This window comes from Equus caballus, chromosome 19 (genome assembly GCF_041296265.1).
Source record: "Equus caballus isolate H_3958 breed thoroughbred chromosome 19, TB-T2T, whole genome shotgun sequence".
NCBI classification, from domain to species: Eukaryota; Metazoa; Chordata; class Mammalia; order Perissodactyla; family Equidae; genus Equus; species Equus caballus.
Genome location: NC_091702.1, coordinates 35,714,049 through 35,733,750, shown reverse-complemented (window position 1 = coordinate 35,733,750; position 19,702 = coordinate 35,714,049). Strand labels below are relative to the sequence as shown.

General features: G+C 42.7%; 1 long non-coding RNA gene across 1 annotated transcript in view; it reads left to right on the top strand.

The window, feature by feature from the left end:
- LOC102147887 (uncharacterized) overlaps positions 1 to 18,974 on the top strand; it is a 94,785-nt gene extending 75,811 nt beyond the window's left edge. The window contains exon 5 of the long non-coding RNA XR_011428786.1: positions 18,493 to 18,974. This is a non-coding gene — a long non-coding RNA (uncharacterized lncRNA). The remainder of the gene's footprint in view (positions 1 to 18,492) is intronic.
- Positions 18,975 to 19,702: the final 728 nt, after the last annotated feature.

Below are 19,702 nucleotides of genomic sequence, written 5' to 3'. Positions count from 1 at the left end.
GCATGGATCAAGAAGGGTTCAGAATCTTTACAGGACTCATCCTCGCTTCAGGCAGAACCCAAGCCTAGGAGAGAGGCCCATCCCTAGAAGGACTGTGCCTGAAAGGCCAGGTCCATGCTTATTAATGCAGGGCAGGGCGTTAAGGCCTGGCTGGCTCCAGTGTTCTCTCTCAGAAACAGCTAATGGGTGGTAACCCCACTAGTTGGAGAGCAGGGCTCATGTCTCTGCTCCTGCCTGCTCCAGTCTAGGGTTGCTGTGACCTTCTCTGTTGAAGAACAATATTTGTCTCTAAACTGAAACATATGTTTCATTAACCATCCTCCTTCCAGAGAATACAACTGTATCTCTCTTTCTGGCCTCTCTCCTCCTCCTTAGCCTCTGTCTTTCTTTTGATTGTTTAGATTGTGGTATATGTTAAAGCAGGGTACTTAAGTGTTTAACGTGGTCATCAGAGAAGCCCAGACATAAGGGTTTTGAATCTGTTGGTGAAAAAAGGGAAGTGATACTGGCCATTGAGTGAGTGGTGACATCAAAGAGAAGCCCTACATGTTCTGTTCCCTACAGTATGGCTGGGATTTTTTTACTCCAAGAAGGAGATTAAACAACATAGCTTTCCAGGAAAAGAATGACTTTTATTTTTTTGCTCCTTTTACCTTCTTTTCCAAGTCCTTTCAGAAATATGAGCATCTGACACCTGAGACCAAGTTCATTTTATGGAGAGGGCTAGTGCTATTGAAAACTAATACTAAAACTATAATGAATGAAAATAAAAAATATCCCAATGTTTTCATACTCACTGTGTTGATCCTCTGAACAACACAGCAGTGTTTGCAAGGACAAATGTGAATATTATCCCCATTTTTCATGGAGGAAACAAGGGCCAAAAAGGGAAGTGCCTTGCCCAGGATCATCCACCTTCTAGAAAGAAGCTTCAAAACACAGTCACTTTCCTGACTTTAGGCTCAGCAGGGTTTTTTTCTACACCTTGCTGCCTCTTCCCACACAATAATCTCTTAAGATTAAGTCTTTATACTCTAGAGTTGGATTCACGGGGTTACTAAAAGGACTAAGAAAAATGGAGCTTTGAAAATGTTATGTTTTCATCCTCCTTTCTCTGCACTGTGTGTAAGTATCAAGGGACAGGATTATTTTTTTTTTTTTTTTTTTTTTTTTTTTTTTTTAAGATTTTATTTTTTCCTTTTTCTCCCCAAAGCCCCCCCGGTACACAGTTGTGTGTTCTTCGTTGTGGGTTCTTCTAGTTGTGGCATGTGGGACGCTGCCTCAGCGTGGTCTGACAAGCAGTGCCATGTCCGCGCCCAGGATTCGAACTAACGAAACACTGGGCCGCCTGCAGCGGAGTGCGCGAGCTTAACCACTCGGCCACGGGGCCAGCCCCTAGACAGGATTATTTTTTAAGACTGCTTTGAACATTCACTGGCTCAAGATTTCTTGATGAATGCCAGTAATAAAATGTTGTATATTAAAACCACACTTTTTTTGGTTTTTCTTGGCTCATCACTTGTCTTAGCTGAGTGGCCATCTATGTGCAAGTTTACTGGTAGGAAGGTTGTCTGGGAGCAATGACTGATGATCAGGTTTCTGTTGAGATCCAGGGAGCAACTTTAGGCAGGTGTATACTTGTTCTGAGTGCAAGGGATGTGGTAAAGAGCACAAGTCAAGCTAGTCGGCACCGCCCGAGAGCTTTTTCCAGCAGCACCTAGACTGGTTTGATCACCACCTGGATCTCTTCTGGAATACTGGGAAGACAAGTGAGGATTGTTGGATTAGAAACTGGGTCTGCTGCTGAAGGCAGTCCAGGATCTTGAAGAAAACTAACCAATTTATTGTGCTTACCCACGGGAGACATTTTCCAGTTCCTACCAAATAAGGCTAAGATTAAAGGATGTTTCCTCCTCTCCCTCTTCTGTCTATCATTATCAGCATCATAACACCTACCATGGGTGGGACCTTGGAGAGCTCAAGGTATAATGGAGAGTGCTCTCAGCTAGGAGTGTGAAGTCTCCGCTTCTCTCCAGGCTTTGTGTGGTCTTAGACAAACGATTTGATTTTGTGGGTTTCAGCGTCCTCATCTATCAAATGAGGAGTTGGACTTCATGACCTTTGACACTTCCAGGACTGCAATTCTTTGATTCTATCTAGAATATCAGATTCTGAACATGCTTAACCAAGAATGCCAAAGATCCCCAAGCATCTTGTCTTTGGTTTGTGTCTCTCTTACCAGGGTTGCCAGGGTGACAGTGGGCAGGAAGAGCAGCCTCTCTTTTCCCAAGGTAGGTAGAGGTTTCACTGTGATCACCCAGCATCCCCCTGCCCTGCCCCCACCCATCCCAGTCGTTTCCTTTGCCATTGACCTTAGATGCTGGCAAATGAAACACACAGTCACACCAGGAAATCCCTTATGTGGAGGTCTCTCTTTAGTGTGAGACCCAGACAGCTCCTGCGAGGGGCCTGGACTCTGGCCCAGAGGCCCCGACACCCCAGTTGAGATGCCCTACCACCAATACGCTGGATATTTCTTTTTTTAAGCTCACACTTGCATAATATCTTCTGTTTATGACTCTCAGGATCCAGAAGATTAAATTTACTAACTTAAATCAAGTGATCACCTACCCTGAATTCCTATGCTATATCCATTCTATCTCCTTCTTCCACCTCGTCTCTTCCCCATAATTAGCTTTATAATTGTAAGTGCTTCCAATACATTAAGCTTTTTTTAGAGCAAAAAAGTGTTAGATAAAGTAAGAAATGAGTGGACAATAAATGTTAGCAATTAAATAATTTCTGATTTGAATACTTGTTTAGTGTACAAAATTAGAAGGCAAGTAAGTGAAAGTAAAAATACAACTTCTCGTTATACCCATCTCTCAGAAATATCCTCTGTGAACATTTTGGTGAGCTTCCTTCCAGTAATCTTTCTATACACACACATATGTATTTACTATTAATACTTTTTCATTGGTATTTCAAAGAAGTTTTTAATATGTATCATCACTACGAACCTTCAGTCTTGTATCAGTTGGAAAGATCTAGTTCCTATAATTCCATATCACTTACGGAGCCTCTCTTTCCTAGTTGGACCTTGATTGACACAGAACATGTTGCTGAAACTCCTAAAACATGTCAGGTCTGGATTTTGGTATTGGTCTCCCCACCTGGACACAGTCCAGAAAAAAATTTTGGAGCATTGGACAGTATGTTTCAAAACAGCTCCAGGGTTTTTAAAAAGTCAACCATTGACTATTGCATTTAACATTTCTTGAACATCTGCTCTGCATGTGAGACATCGTGCTAAGCGGTTTACATGTATTATGTTACCTAATCCTAACTCCCCAGGGTTAAGCACATCATTGCTTCCATTTTATAGATGAGGAAACTGGGGCAAAGGGAAGTTACATGGCCCAGCGTTGCATAGCTAATAAGTGGTAGGGTCGTGATTCAAACCCGAGCAGTTTGGTTCCAGAGTCCAAGCTCTGGACTCAAAGTTAAGTCACTTGCTAACACACCAGGCTGGAGAGGCCTCACCTCTTGGTAGGAGGGCAGGGTCCTGGGGCAGTTGCTTGCACTATGGGAATAAAGAACGCTGTAAGAGGAGTCCTGCCGAGGAAGGCAGCAGGTGTGCTGCAATGAACGGTGGACTTGGAGCCACATAGACATGGGTTCCAATCCCGCTCTTCAACATGTGAGCCATGTGACCCTGGCCATGTCACTTTCCTGTCTGAGCATCAGTGTCCTCATCTGTAAAAGGAGGATAATAGTATCAGTCTTGGAGTTTGTGGTGAAGATTAAGAATGATCAATGTAAAAGCACCTGGCATGTTTCCAGGCATATAGGACACGCTAGTAGAGTTTAGTTGAACCTGAACCTGAGTAGAAAGTTTCAAGTTGAAATCTGGTTTTCAGTCTTGGATTGAACACTCTTGGTATAGTGATTTTGAACAAGATATTGGGGACTTTCTAGGCCCAAGTTCCTCATTTCTAGGAGGTGGTTGGACTAGCTGATCTCTACCAGCCTGTCTAGGATTCCAGGATTTCAGTGGTCTTAAGAGGAAGGAATGTGGCAGATGGTGTCTTCCCCTCTCAAATCAGCCTGAAATAAGGCCAGAGTTCTCAGAGTATGGTGTCTTTCTCCTTGGTCCCTCTGCCTTGTAGATGTTCTTGACTAGACTCAAGCACTTGGAGTTTTCTGGAATGTCTGCGTTTTGCTGAAAATCGCAAATACTTCTTAGAAGGGAGGGGTGAAGCCTTTGACTGCCAGGGCCCTGGTGTTTTATTAGCCCTTCTAGGAAAGGAGGGGTCACAGCTTTATAAGCTTCCCAATAATGAAAAAAAAATAACTCCTTGACTTGCTCCAAAGAATGTTGGGAAATCACAAAGCCAGATGATTTCTTGGGTCCCTTATACTCAATCATTTTGTGATTCAGCTGTAAGACAACTAGTTGAGTTTTAACTAAAAGGCTCCTAGATGCTAAACACTGCAGAGAGTGGAGAAATGACATGGGTCTCACTCTAAAGGTGACTCTAATCGGCCTCCATCAAGGAAACATAAACCGAGAGTTGAAGAGAAGAGACAAGTTTTGTTAGGAGTTTGCAGAAAGGTTAATCAAGGTTTTCTCCTATCTCCCTGGCCACTCCTTGAACGAAGAAGGCTAGTGTCTTCTCCTCACCCAAACCTGTAGCTGGGGAGTGTCCCAGGCTCAGCCTTTGGACCTCTTCTTGTTCTGTCCTCACTTCCCTGGGGATCTTGCTCAGTTTCAATAAAATCTTAATGCTGACAATTCCTAAATTTCTATCTCCAGCTTAGATTTCTCCCTGGAACTCCAGACTCAGAAATCCAGCTGCCTGCTCAGCCATCTCCCTTTGAGTGTCTCTTTGGCTCCTTTAACTGAACCCATCCAAATTAGAGTTCCTAATGTGTTCCTAACTCCTTCAAATCTGCTCCACCTACAGCCTGTCCATTTTGACAAAGAACAATTCCATTTGTTACAGTTGCTCAAGCCAAAGAACTTGGAGCCGTGCTTGACTCCTGTTTCTCCACAACTCACGTCCAAACTACCAGTAACTCTTTAGGCTCTGCCTTAAATATGTGTATAGAATTTGAACACTCCTCCCCATGTCCTAGTCCAAGTGCCCATCATCTCTCTCCAGTATTATTATAATAGATTCCTAAATGGCCTCTTTGCTCCCACCTTGCCCATCTCAATAGAGCAGCCGGAGAGAGTCTGTGAAAATAAACTTGAGATCCCGTCCAAACCCTCAATGGCTTTCCATCTCATCCAGAGTAATAGAAAGTTCTTCCAGTGTCCCACGAGGTGTATACAAAGTACTTCCTTTTCCTCTCCATCCTCCTCTCCCACTGATCCGCCCTCTACTCTGCTTTAGCTGTTCTCTGTTCTCTGTTCCTCCAACATGCGAGCCATGTGAGGCTCAGGGCCTCGGTGCGTCCGCCTCCCTCTGTCTGGTGCTCTTACTTCAGATACCCAGTGGTTCTGTCTTTCACCTATTCTCACCCTTCAATGTAACCTGCTCAGTGGTGCTTTCCCAGGACCCTACCTCACATTGCATCCTTCTCCCTCACACATGTTCTGTAGCTCTTCCCTGCCTTTTTCCCTTTTTTAGCCTTTATTACCATAAAAACTACTGTGCATATTTACTATCAAGTTTATTGTTTGTTTCTCCCCACTAGAAGGAAACTCCAAAGGACAGAGGAGCACAGTGCCTGGCATTCAGTAATTATTAGTTGAAGAAATGGGCGAGGTGGCTGGCCAAGAGCTTCATGGTGGAGCCTGGGTTTGAGCAACACTCTGAACCATGGGGAGGATCAGAGGGACCAGAGGCTGAGAAAAAAGTGCTTGGGAAAGAGAGACACTGGGCAAAGGCTGAGTGGAGCCCCGTGGGGATGGGAAGGGCCGGGCTAACTGACCCATTCTCCACCAGCCTCTACCTCCTTGGTGTTACTTCTTCCAGAATACCTATTGTCTGTCTTTTAGTATGGAGCAAAAATCTCTTGGCTGTGTGGGATAATAGAAAGCTCATGGATGGAATTCAGAGTCATAGACTGAATCTAGAAGTGTGACCCTGGACCAGCCACTTAACCTCTCTAACCCTCTGCTTGCTCATCTGTCAAAGAAGGATAACAACACCGGCTTGTGTTCTCATGGGGCCGTTGTGAAGATCAAATGAGGTAACGGATGGGAAAGTGCTTCACACTCAGAAAGCTGGACAGTTGCGGTGGGGATTAGTGAAATGCATAAGTGTGTCGTTGAAATAATTGCTCAGACTCACATGCAGATTATCCACCTCAGTGGCAAGGAAAGGGGCTGGGGCAGTCCGAATTGGTGAGTAATTCGGAAATCTTGCGTCTGGGCTTTCTAATATGGGAGGGATGCAGGAGGAGGGACTGGAAATTGTACCTTCCTGAGGACGTGGCTAGTGCCCAAATGAGGTGCTTATTTGGACAACAGCTTCTGGGGATTACTTCCTCTCCTTTCCTTCTTACATACACTTGAGAGTTGAGTATCATTACTCCTTTCTTTAAAGATAAGAAAGCTGAGGCTCAGAGAGGTTAAGTAACTTGCCCATGGTCACACAGGTATTTGTTGTCAGAGTCAGAAGAAACCAGCTTTGTCTCAAGAGCCTGTGTTCTTTCCACAGGCTGCCTTTTCAGAGACCTTAACGCAAAAAGTTCAACAGCGACCGTCGCCTGAATACGGGCAAGTGAATAATACATGAGGGGTCTAGGCAGGGGTCCAGGCAGAGAACAGACTCCGAGCTCTTAAATGTAATTCTAAGAGTGAAAAGGAGGGTTGATGTGCCACCGGTGAATCCCAACCCTTCTCTAGGCCACTGCCGTGGGCTATGAATGGTTTCTCACAGCAGGACTTGGTAACAATTTAGAAGAAAGCGGAATTTTGAGCTAAAGTTTAAGTAAGAATGTAAGAATAATCAAGCTGGGAACAGTGCCCATTGGTCTTTCTAAGTATAAGAAAAATTGTTTTAAAAAGCAGTGGTGTAAGAAATGACACAACTTTTTGGATGATTAGCAATCCCAGTCTCGATTTTAACTGGTGACACTTCTGCAGCAACTCGCCTGTTGCCTGCCACGTACTGGGGCTTAACCCATGTCATAAATATATGCAGCGATCTCTATGTATATGTATAATATGTATCGTAACGAGTATGGGTTTTAGTAATTATGTATGTAAAATCATTTGGATGGTTGATGGACGTACAGATGGATGGATTCTGGGCCCATAGGTTGGAGAAATGCCAAAAAAAAAAAAAGCAGCTTGTAACAATGTCAAGGATGCTGACAGAATACTTGCTTTAAAAATGTATGCACCAGGGCCAGCCCTGTGGCCCAGTGGTTAAGTTTCACGCGCTCTGCTTCAGTGGCCCAGGGTTTCACCTGTTTGGATCCTGAGCACAGAGGTGGCACCGCTCGTCAAGCCATGCTGAGGCAGCATCCCACATAGCACAACCAGAGGCACTCATAACTAGAATCTACAACAATGTACTGGGGGGCTTTGGGGAGAAAAAAAAAAAAAAGATTGGCAACAGATGTTAGCTCAGGTGCCAATCTTTAAAAAAAAAAAAAATGTATGCACCAGAAAATTTATTGAGCACTACTGGGTACTGGTGGAAAGAAATGGGAGGCATATCTCTTTGCATTGGCTTCAGATAACATGAGAAATACATATAGACGATTTTAAATAAGTGATGTTTGCAGGTAAGAACCACTTGGATTTAGAGGCAAAGGAGAACCATTTTCCCTTTGGTGTGAAGCACCAATTACAGAGTGTTAGGGGCGAAACAGGCCTGGGTCATGGGGTGAACTTAGCCATTTTAGATTGCAAAACTGAGCTGCACAAAGGAGGGTTACACAATGATTCATAGACTTTAAAAAAATAAATAAAAAACAACCCTTTCCCTAGACGCCACTCTTTTCTGTAGATGCGCTAGAAATCCTGAAAAATGGGTCTTTGCAAGGAAGCAGAAAACTTGGTGAGACAGTGTGAGGTCAAGAGCACGGGCTTTGCATTTAACTCAACCACAGTTTGAATCCTTGTCATCTGCTTATTATCTCTTGATCTCATGGAGGCTATTTCCAAGACCCTCTGGCCCTTGTATTATGAAATGAAGACACCTGCCTTTGCCGCCTGTCAGTATGAAATAAGATTGTGTCGTAAGAGGCTCAGCGGAGTAGCTGGCTCACAGCATTTCTCGGGGTCTCACCCATCCCCACGCCCACGTACACTTCCTCAGCCTTGAACTTCCTTGGCCCCCTTGGGCAAGGCCCCTACGGCCTTCTCCCTTCTCATCTACCACATCGGAACTTGCAGCAGATGGTCTCTAAGGTTCTGTTAAATGAGTCTAAAGATCTAGTCCTATTTCTTACTAGATGGCTGGGATAGCTGGACAGCATATCAGTCTACTTTCTACATATTTTTGTTAACGAGCCATTCACTGTGCTTTACCGCATTTAATCCTCAAAAGAAGACCTGTAAAGTAGCCATTGCTTTTGCCTTTTACAAATGAGAAAACCAAGGCAAAAGGCATCATCCTAGATCACAGGTTTGGCCTCCAGCTTGCAGGGAAGAATCTTTTGAAAGGCTTGACAACTGCATGAGAAAACGAGGCCCTTCATTATACCCCTGGCCTTGAAAATCAAGTGGAAACTGCCCAATTTTCACTCTATCCATTCTCCCTCCTTTTGCACTAAAAGTTTTAGTCATCTTCTCTCCTTTGTTGTTTCCTGTAAATGTTGCCATTCCAGGCTGAGGTCATGACTCTCCTAAGAGCCTTAATCAAATCCAGAAGGCAGCAGGACTGAACACAGAGTCTTCCGTACCTGGTTCCTGCACCGAACATTCACAGAGCTGCTCTCCGGAATGCAGCCCTAGCTGCTTGAGGCTGTGGGCTGGTTGTGGATTTTTACCTGCTCTTGTCTGATTTTTTTCTTTGGCCTTTGACATGCATGTCGTTGCAACCATGGTAGAGCCAGCCTCTTTCTCTAGCCATGGACTTCTATTCCCCGCAGAGGGCCTAGAACTATGCTCTACACAGCCGGTGCTCACTGAGCTGGAGCTGCTCCCGCCAACCAGTGCAGTCCCAGATTACATCAAGTATTTCAGCAATTGTGCCGAATTGTTGGCCGGCCTTGAATGTCTAGTCAGCCTTATTCTCAGCCTTTCCCTCACAGATTCACAAAGCCCAGTTTCAACCAATTCCTAATAATGCAATTACAGTTTTGGAAACTGAAGTTGAGTTTCATATTTAAATGTTGTCTTTCACCACACAGGAAAGGTTGGCCAAAAGCAGGAGTGACTGGAAGATTTTGGCAAAAAGATTAATTAGGATTTTCCATTCTTGAGAAGCTGCATGTGCTAACGCACACATGATACTCCATCCTCAGGGGTTCCCAGGAACCAAAGAGTGGACAAAGCATGAAACTGAAAACCAACATGCCTCATAGGAAATTGCTAGTATTTAAAAAAAAAAAATCAGGTAGAGGCAGATTTGAACTGTTTCCTTTTTTTTTTTTTTTTTTTTGTGAGGAAGATTAGGCCTGAGTTAACATCTGCACCAATCTTCCTCTACTTTTTGTATGTGGGATGCCTCCACAGCATGGCTGATGAGTGGAGTAGGTCCACACTTGGGATTCAAACCCGTGAACCTGGCCGCCCAAGTGGGGCATAGGGAAGTTTAACAAATCAGCTACTGGGCTGGCCCCTCTTCTTTGGAAATGTAGCAACACCTACCTCTCAGGGCTATTGTGGGGATGAAATGGGAATATGTATGGAAAAGCTAGCACAGGGCCTTGATCAGAGCAGGGAGCAATGAATGCTTAGTTGTTAAAACTGCAACGTGGGAAAGGCACTTGTCTGAAGCCAAATGACCAGGTTTTTGAACCTCACAGGGCAGTTAACTAGCCTGCTGGTATCTCCTCATTCTGGGTCCCAATTTCCTCATTTTTCTAATTGTAATAATAACATGGCGTACTTCACAGGGTCACAATGAGGAGCACATTAAAGAACGGCAGAGAAACTTCTTTGCAAACTAATCAGCTTTCTAGACAAAATAAAACATTATGAGGTGTATCAATCTCTAACCTCTGTGCCATTGTTTCAGCTTTTTGGTCTGAAATGTCCTCCTTCCCCATACTCCTTCTCCTTAATCTGCCTGAAGGAGTCCGACCCTTCATTTAGAAGGCAGTGGAGCATAATGGCTAAGAGCAAAGACTTAAATTGCTGGAGTTCAAATCCAAACTCTGCTGTTTGCCCTTAGGTAAGTTGCTTAACCTTTCTGTGCTTCAGCTTTCCATCGGTAAAGTGAGGATAACAGCATCGCCCATTTTATAAAGTTGCTGTAAGGATTAAATAAATTCACAAGTGTAAAGTACTTAGAACAGTACATCCTAAGTACCATATAAATGTTAACACATTATTTCAAGGCTATGCTTGCCATTTTGATGTTTATTATTTCAAGGATATGCTCATTATCTTATTAGTTTACTCAAACTCCACCCCTCCAAGAAATTTTCCTAGATGTCTTAGTTTAGAGCAGTCATGTTCCTGTATTCAAACAAAATACATTGGTTCCAACTCAGTGATAGCCCTCACCACTGCTCGTGTGTGTGTTGCTATCTCTCCCACACTGGCCTTTAGGCCCAAGTGACAGAGGATTCCTGTTTCACCTCTGTGCACATAGTTGATACACATTAAGTATTCGTTGAGTTGGATGGAAGGTAAACAAATGTATACACACGAATAAATCTGAATATACTGGACAATAGCTAATAACGACCTCTACATGATAACTGCATTTTAAAGACTGAACAAAATTACACTCTTTAGCACCACACCTGACACACAGTATGTGCTCAGTGAATGTGTTTACTTAGAAGGATGAAAAGATAACCAAAGGTGCATAAACTCCAACAAAAGGTTTCAGTTTATTGGGTCCCTCTCATTCAAAACATGTGTTAGATTGGTAAATTACTTATCTCAGGTGCCAGGGCTGGATTAAGATACCACGGAGAAGAAAAAATAGCTTCTGACACTCACGTCAAAGAGACGAGACAGCCCACTTACTAAATAATGATAGGGGGACACAGGTGCTAAGCAGAGTAAGATGGAGCTGCACAGGAATGCGCCTCCAGCAGCTCAGTTCCCACTCTATGTCCTGGACCTGTTTGACATCAAATGCCCAGGTATGTTCATTTGGGACGACTGAAACTTCTGTTTCAATAAGTAAGAAACCAGAGAAGAAGGTTCCAAGTTGACTAAAGAGGAGAGCAAGGTAGTTATGAGGATGTGGTGGCTTATATACAGCAGATGAGAATATAAAATAAGGGGGGTGGGGTAACACAAAAAAACTACTGGTCCAGAAGGGAGACTACTCTCCCACCAACTCCACTTTCACCAATGGCTTCATTTCTTTAGGTCTCAATTTTGCTATCAGTTGAGAAAGGAGTTTGGACTGAACTGGATTTCTAAGGATCATTCCACCTTTACCCTTTATCATTCTGTTTTTTAATACCTGGTCTGATATGAAAATCAGTTCTTTCTCCTAGCTTCAAATACTACTTTTACTTTGATGAATCTCAAATTTGTATCTCCAAACCAGACGTCTTTTTGAATTCAGGTCTTGAATATCCAAGTGCCTACACTGACATCTACCCCAGAGGCATCTCAAACACACCATGTTCAAAAGTGAGCTCTTGAGTGCCAGCAATTGCCTCCCTCTGCAAGCTTTTCCTTCACAGTGCTTCTAACTCAGTAAATGGAAACACATCCCCCAGATTGCCCAAACCAAAAACTTGGGATTCATTCTCAACAGCCCTCTCTCCTTCACCATCAACTCTTGCTCAATCCAATCTTTCTTTCAATCTTGTCAATTCTATCTTCAAAGTATGTGTCAAATCTTTCCACATCTCACCACCTAGACTGCCCCCTCCCTAGTCCAAGCTACCTTCATCTCTCACCACGACTTCTACAATAGCCCGGTAAAGAGTCTATTCTTGCCTCTTTCTAATTCGTCTTCCACACCATAGCTGGGGTGCTTTTCTTAAAATATAAATCAAATCCTGTCATCACCTTGCCTAAAAACCTTAAATGACTTCTCAATACACTTAGAATAAACTCTAAATTCCTGACCATGGTCTACAAAGGCCTACATGGACTAGCTCCTCATTCTCCCTCCAAATTCCTCATCTACCACTCTTTCTGCTGTGCCATGCTGGCCTCGTGCAGGTCTCTGAACATGCCATGGTTTTACCCCCTTTAGGGTTCTTTGACCTCTATTCCCTCTGCCCATTACTCTTTCTCCTTCACTCTTGACCTAACTCACCCATCCTCTTTTCTCCCATATCTCAGCCTACTTTAATAGAGAGGCTTGTACACTAGGTAAATTATGTCCTTACCCCATCTCACAGCACTGTACTTATTTCCTATATCTCAGGTATCATAATTTATAATAAATACTCATCTGTGGATTTACTCATGTAATACTTGTCTTCTCAACGGGGCTATAGGCTCCTCTAGGAACAGGTCTGCAATTGTTCTTTGTATATGCAAAGTCCAGCCCAGTGCTTAGCACATAGTAGGTATTCAATTCACAACATGCATGGCTGCATATGGGTAAGGCCTGAAAATATCAACATATGTTTATTTCATGCTGAAAAAAAGCCAAACAAATGGGTGATACAATAAGGAAATAGAGTTGAACATGTCCTGTTTCTCCAACATTTTCAGTTCCTAACCCCTAGGATCCTACAGCACTTGTCCGCTTTCTTACCGAGCCTGCCTAGTTTTCAGAGTTGAGAAGGTATTGAGAAAGTATTGAGTTGAGAAAATATCTTGGTGTTATGTTTCTTTGCTTTGCTCCCCCCAGACATATTTAGCTTTGAGCAGGGAGGTGGCTTCCACAGGTAGGGTTGCCCCAGAGGTGCTGGGAACAGGTGGGGTGGAAAAGCAAAAAACAAAAGAAGAATCCATATGTCCTTGCACAGCTTGGACATTGTCCCAGCTCATCCACATTGGGTTTTGTTTTGTTTTTTTTTTTAATGCCATATACATCCAGTACTCTCTTCTTTCCACCTCTAGGAATCCCAAAATAAATGAGCTGTTGATCATGGTCTTGGTGCTGGCAAAACTGGCAAGAACAGGCAGACAGGCTCCCAATTCTAGGATTTTTCTCTTGTAGCGCCCACCCACTGCCCCGACCCCTCTGGAGATTGTGCACCTCTTCCTGCTGAATCCACTGGGTATTTCATTCCATTTAGGCACCTACTGTTACGGATCGAAGAAAGTAGGATATGGGCTTCTGAGTAGTTTTTTAACTCTAACAAACGTCTGATGCTTCCTCTGATTATCGCCTCGCTGTGTTACTAGAGTGAAGCCCTCATTTCTTCTCTCCAGCACCCAGGCTCATATTTTCTTTCCTCCTCCTTATCAAGACCAACTCGTTCCTAATCCTTCATACTCACCTCCACATTCGCAGGATCCGCTCTGCATTGGCTGCAGGTTCACTTAGCAGAGCTGGCCCAGGGCTCTTCCTGTCACTCAGGTTAGGCCTTGGGTGGAAAGCTCTCCTATCTCCTTGGTTTAGTAACTCATCCATCCACTCAACTGCTTAAAAAATGTATAGAAATTTTGTTGATCCTAGAAGACAGCCCTGATAAGTTCGGACTTGGTTTATACCTTTTTCTAAGACTGAAGTTAGCTCACAACAAATGATTTTTTCCATCTGCGTGCAGGGCAGGGTTGGGAGGGACTAAGGTAGAAAGTGGAGGAAGAAAGAGGAAGAAGGTACCAAAAAGGAGGATCTAACACTGGATTTCAGTTCCCACTACTGGGAAATGGTTCATTTCCAATTCTGCATTTCAAGAACGAAAAGACTTTCCGATGGTCTTTTTCATTCTCTTTGAATCAGTACGAATCCTCAGCAGTAATTTATGTCTTCCTGTATTTAAAGGGTTAAAATATTTTGAGAAGTGAAATAACTGTATTTAAGGATGGTTACAAAGTCAAGGCAGGGCACTTCACAAACATTGTTCCCCAGATGTATTCTGAGTCACAGAATGTTACGGAATAGCCTGTTGGCTTAGCTTAACCGTGATAGTTCACATATTAGTTTGTTCGCTCATTCAACATTCAGCAACCACTTCGAACCGTGCATTATAATTTTCAAAGTACTTTCCCCTCCATTGTACTTGATTCTCATGAGAATCCTGTGATGTAGTCGCTTAACAGAAATTACCATTTTAGAGAACAAGAAACTGAGACCCACAGAAGTTAGTCAGTTGTGGAACTTTAACTGGAACCCAGATCATCAGATTTCACATCAAATTCTCTTTCAGTTCTACCTACTTTAATCTAAACAACATTTTCTAAGTGAGTACCATGGGTTGGGCACAAGTCTAAAAAAAACAAAAATGAAGTACTCTTGTCCTGGGGGAGCTTCTAGCCTATCAAAGAAAGACAGAGATCAAGGCATGGGTGCGGAGTGGGGGGTAAGTGCCTGGGTCCTCAGAGAATGCTGAGTCTGGTGTAGAATATTGTTGCAGGAGACGAGACTAGAAAGAAGTTTGAGGCCCTAAAGTGATTGATTTATTGATGCTCCATCACCATCATCAAGTCTTCTCAATACACCTTCCCAAATTATGGCCTTTATTAACATCATTATTAATCTGTTTCTGTCCCATTTTCTTTCGAGCATTTTGCTGGTATTTTTGTGCCAGTGCCTCCAAAGGATATGGCTGTTCTTAGCAACTCGATGTTTACGTGTTGAAAGCTGCTGGACTTCCAACTAATTGTGAGATTGCTGAAATCTCATCTGATGGTGTTATGCATGTGCCGTTATATCCAACTGATCCTCGCCTGCCACAGAAAGAAAATGGTTACAACTCCTGGCACATAGCTCCAATCCTGAGAAAGGCTGAGCCTTGGGGACTAGGGTGCTGTGGGAACTGGTCTGAATTCAAGGTTGGCACCTGAAGATATCACCTTTATTACCCAAAGGTCTGGAATGCCCAGAGGTTTGAGGTGACCTTGGGCTTAGTTGAGTAGGCATCAGGATCTATTAAGGGTCCAATTCCTATTAGTTGTGGTGTTGGGTTCCAGAATCCAGGCTGTAGATGTCACCTGAGGCTGTGTGCTTTGGAATAGTGTGATGCTGGGTGATCTGTCTGTTCATGGTACAACCTGTAAGGTACGAAAAGATGTAAAAAACAGGGACCAGGCATAGCTCTGGCCTGCAGGCTGAGCCAGCCTGCTGGTGGTCGTGGTGGAGATAGTTGAGGCTGAGTGTGTACTCCAGGCTCTTGTGGATCTTCCTGCATTGGGTATCGGGTATGACTGGATGGTACATTGAGGTGGCTGGGTTATTCCTTTTCTAATCAATCCTGGATGAAAAACTCAGAGGCTGAATCTGCCTAGGGAGAGAGTCAATGCCTCACATTGATGTTGGAGTGGGAGGTAGGATACAGTATCTGAGAGGAAGCCAAAGGGCTCAGAATCAGGACATTTGGGGCCCAGTCCTGGCTCAGAGACTTTGTTTTGCATGATCTAAAGCAAGTCTTAGCACCTTTCTGGGCCTTTCCTCAGTAGACTGTGTGCCCCCTGGGTTCAGGGTCCCCTCTTGTATTCATATTTGTTTCCCCATTATCTAGCACAGTGTCTACCCCATAAGACTGCCAATTATCCGTTTATTGTTTGAATGAGTGAATGAGTGAGGAAATAGAATGAGCTGAGCATGAAGAATTCCACCAGTGGTTTAAGGGAAGAGGGGCTTATCGGAACCATGGTCCTTAGCCTCGCTCCCTGGATCCTGATCTCTACTCTCCTGCCCTTTTTCGAGAACCAGTGATTTAAATAATAGTATACCCAAAGTTCCTAACAACCATATGATTCTCTGAAGAAAAAACATTGATATAGTTTATTTTAAAATTATTTTCCTCACCATTCACTAGCTAACCATGTTAGAAGAATCAAAAACAAATCTCCTGGAGCCCCAGAAGGGTCCCAAAGAAGTTCTGCCTACCAGGAGAGCTCCTGCGCAGACTCACAGAGATAGCAAAGTAACCAGGAAACTCTTTGACATTTGCAAATGCTGTGAAATACCAACAAACAGGCGCACAAAGACCAAGGGGGCGGAGACAGATCAAAGATTTACAGGATCTACTTAATTTCACCATGGTCAATGTGCTCAGAAAGGGTGCTGCTTTGTTGGTGTGGAGGCAAGTGTCTCCCAGGGTGAAAGGTCTTCTCCAAGAGTGAGTGGGCACTTCTCACTTTTACTCTAGGCTCTAAAGATGTGGGCAGCTTCCATTTTAGGTCAAACATTCTAAACTGTGAATTAAGTGACTAATTGTTTGCATTGAAAAGGCTTTTCAGTGTCTTGAGTACGTGCTTGGGAGATAGATATCAAACATATACAACCATTGCACAATTTGGAAGATAAAGAAAAGAATAAAGGAGGTAAAAAGCATTCATAATCCTAGTAGCCTAAAATAGCCACTATAAATATTTTCTGTTATGCACTCTTATTTATGTCCAGTCTATTTTCTATGATGATTATTTTGAAACATAGTTATGAATATATGATATACATATATTATATATGTGTATCTCTCTTCTTTTCACCTTACCTGGAAAATACCATAAGTATTTTCCAACTCTAATTTTTAAAAATGAGTTGTATTATATTTACTAATTTACTTAACCACCCTCCATCCAACACCCTTTTCCCTCACCCCGTCATGATGGGACATGTGGGTTGTGCAGATTTTTGTCAATACAATGCTTGGATGTATATATTCATACAAAGATTTTTTTCCCTTCTACCTTGAATTGTGCCTTGAAAATAGTTTCCTAGATGGGCCGGCCCTGTGGCTGAGTGGTTAAGTTCGCGCGCTCCGCTTTGGGGCCCCAGGGTTTTGCTGGTTTGGATCCTGGGCACGGACATGGCACTACTCATCAGGCCACACTGAGGTGGCATCCCACATGCCGCAACTAGAAGGACCCACAACTAAAATATACAACTATGTACTGGGGGGGATTTGTGGAGAAAAAACAGAAAAAAAAAAAGAAGATTGGCAACAGTTGTTAGCTTGGGTGCCAATCTTTAAAAAAAAACAAGAAAAAAGAAAATAGTTTTCTAGAAGTAGAATTACTGGGTTACAGGGCATAATTACATTTAGAATTCTTGATACATGTGACCAAATAAATCGCTGAAGAGTCATGCTAACCAAAATGGAACATGATAGCATTCAGTCTTACTGCATTTTCACCAAGAATTATTTAAATATCAGCCCCCATAGTAAATACAAGCATTGGTTCAAAGATCTTATAACTACCTGTCAGTGAGGCTGATAAATATGAGAAAAAGTGAAGGGAAAGAAGGAAGAGACACTTAAAACTCAAGAGCAGCAGTGGAATTAGACACCATTGATAATTGACAATTGCTTATAAATTAATGAGGCATTTCTGAAACAATGTACATCAATGTAACAGGAGTCCTCGGTTTACCAATGCGGAGACTGCAGCAAAATAAATGATTCAGGGTGGAATCTGGTTGATGGGAATCAACTGTGCCAGTAATTTGCAGGGTGGTCTTTGCAAACCATTTCCCTCTCTGACCCTTTCTCAGCTGTAGAACTTGTAGGTTGAAAGATGAAGAGAGTTTAGATTACAGGGTCATATCCAGAGAATGAAGACAAACTCATAGAGTTATGGGGTCCAGTCAGCTGTTCTTCCCCAGACACCTAGAGTTACAACTCTGATGAGATTCATGGTCTACTGACGTTCCGCAATGAAAAAGCAGATATTCTAGGAAACCCTCCGTGATGAATCCCCAAGTTCCATATGTCCCCTATGGACTGACAGTAAGATTTTTCACGTTCTTGTTTCCATGGAGGGTTTCCACAGAGAAATGTTGAATAAGTGGATTGATGAGGTGGCTTGAATCATCTACCATCACGATGACATTTGACCTTTGGTGCCTCCCTGGTGTTCTCCTGACAGTTCTCTATCCAGACTGTAGCATACAGAAATTAGCCGAACTGCTTCCAATTTAGTAAACTGAAAGAATAAATGCAGGTTCCCTCATTTCCCTGACTCTATTTTGGGGACATGGTTGAGTGGGAAGCAAGACCTCTCAGATTTTAAGAGACGCCTAGGTCACTTTTAGAGGTTTCTGGAATTGAAAAAAAAAATGAGAAGTACAAAAAAGTACACATATATATAGAGAGAAAAACATATATATACAGAAAAAATATATATATACAGAAAAATTGAGAACATTGCATGGAGAACTACTCTGCACCCAGTTTCTCCTATTATGAACATCTACATTAGTATGCCACATTTGTAACAATTAACAAAATAATATTGATACAATATTAACTAAAGTCCATGATTTATTATAATTTGTTTTGGTTTACCTTAGGTCTTTTTCTGTCATCTCTCCTAAGGCTACTTTCGGCTGTGGCAGTTTCTCAGACTTTCCATGTTTTTGATGACCTTGATGATTTTGAGGAGGTCAACTATTTTGTAGGATGCCCCTCTACTGGAATTTGTCTGACGCTTTTCTCATAAATAGACTGGGGTATGGAGTGAAGACCGGAGAAGTGAAGAACCGTTTTTATCACCTTGTATCAACGGTACATACAATCAACATGGTTTATCGTCGTTGATGTTGACCTTGATGACCTGGCTGATGTAGTGTTTGTCAGGTTTCTCCACATAAAATTGCCTCCTCCTTCCCCTTTCCCATACTGTACTCTTTGCAAGGAAGTCATTGTGCGTAGCTCACACTTAAGGATGGAGGAGCTATACTCCGTCTCCTTGAAGGCAATGTATCTACATAAGTTATTTGGAATTCTTCTGCAAGAGAAATTTGTCTCTTCTCTCCCATTTATTAATTTTTTCAATAATTTACTTATATCTGTGTGAACTCATGGATATTTATTTTATACTTTAGGTTATAATCTAATATTACTCTATTTACTTTGTCGCTCAAATTTTCCAGTTTTGGTCATTGGGAGCTCTTCAGGTGGCTTCAGTGTTTCTTTGAAATATACACCATCAATGTGGGTTTGGGTTCTTTTTTTTTTTCCTGCTGAGGAAGATTTGCCCTGAGCTAACATCTGTTGCCAATCTTCCTCTATTTTGTATGTGAATTGCAGCCACAGCATGGCCACCAACAAGGGGTATAGGTCCACATCTGGGAACGGAACCTGGGCAGCTGAAGGAGAGTGCTCCAAACTTAACCACTAGGCCATGGGCCCGGCTCCCAATGTAGGGTTTTTTTTTTTTTTTAAGCAAATCCTTACTTTATGGTGCTACAAGATGTTCCATTCTAATTTTGTATATTTCCTGCCACAGTCCTAGAATCAACCATTTCTCCGAGAAGCCTTGCTTCCCATTACTGGGGACCAATATCAGAAACCAAAATCTGTCACTACTGTGCTCATTGCTACTGGGGCGTCATTGCTTCTAGGCCAAACGTATTTTAAATTTTACATTTTTAACACTAACATGCATACGATTACAATATAATTGCATTATTCATAAGACAATTATAGATTTATTAGCAGTATTAAATCACTACCATAGGAATCTGGGGGGGCTCCTATATTGGGACCCTCAGGCAGGATTTGTGTATGACGGTCTTCTCCTTTC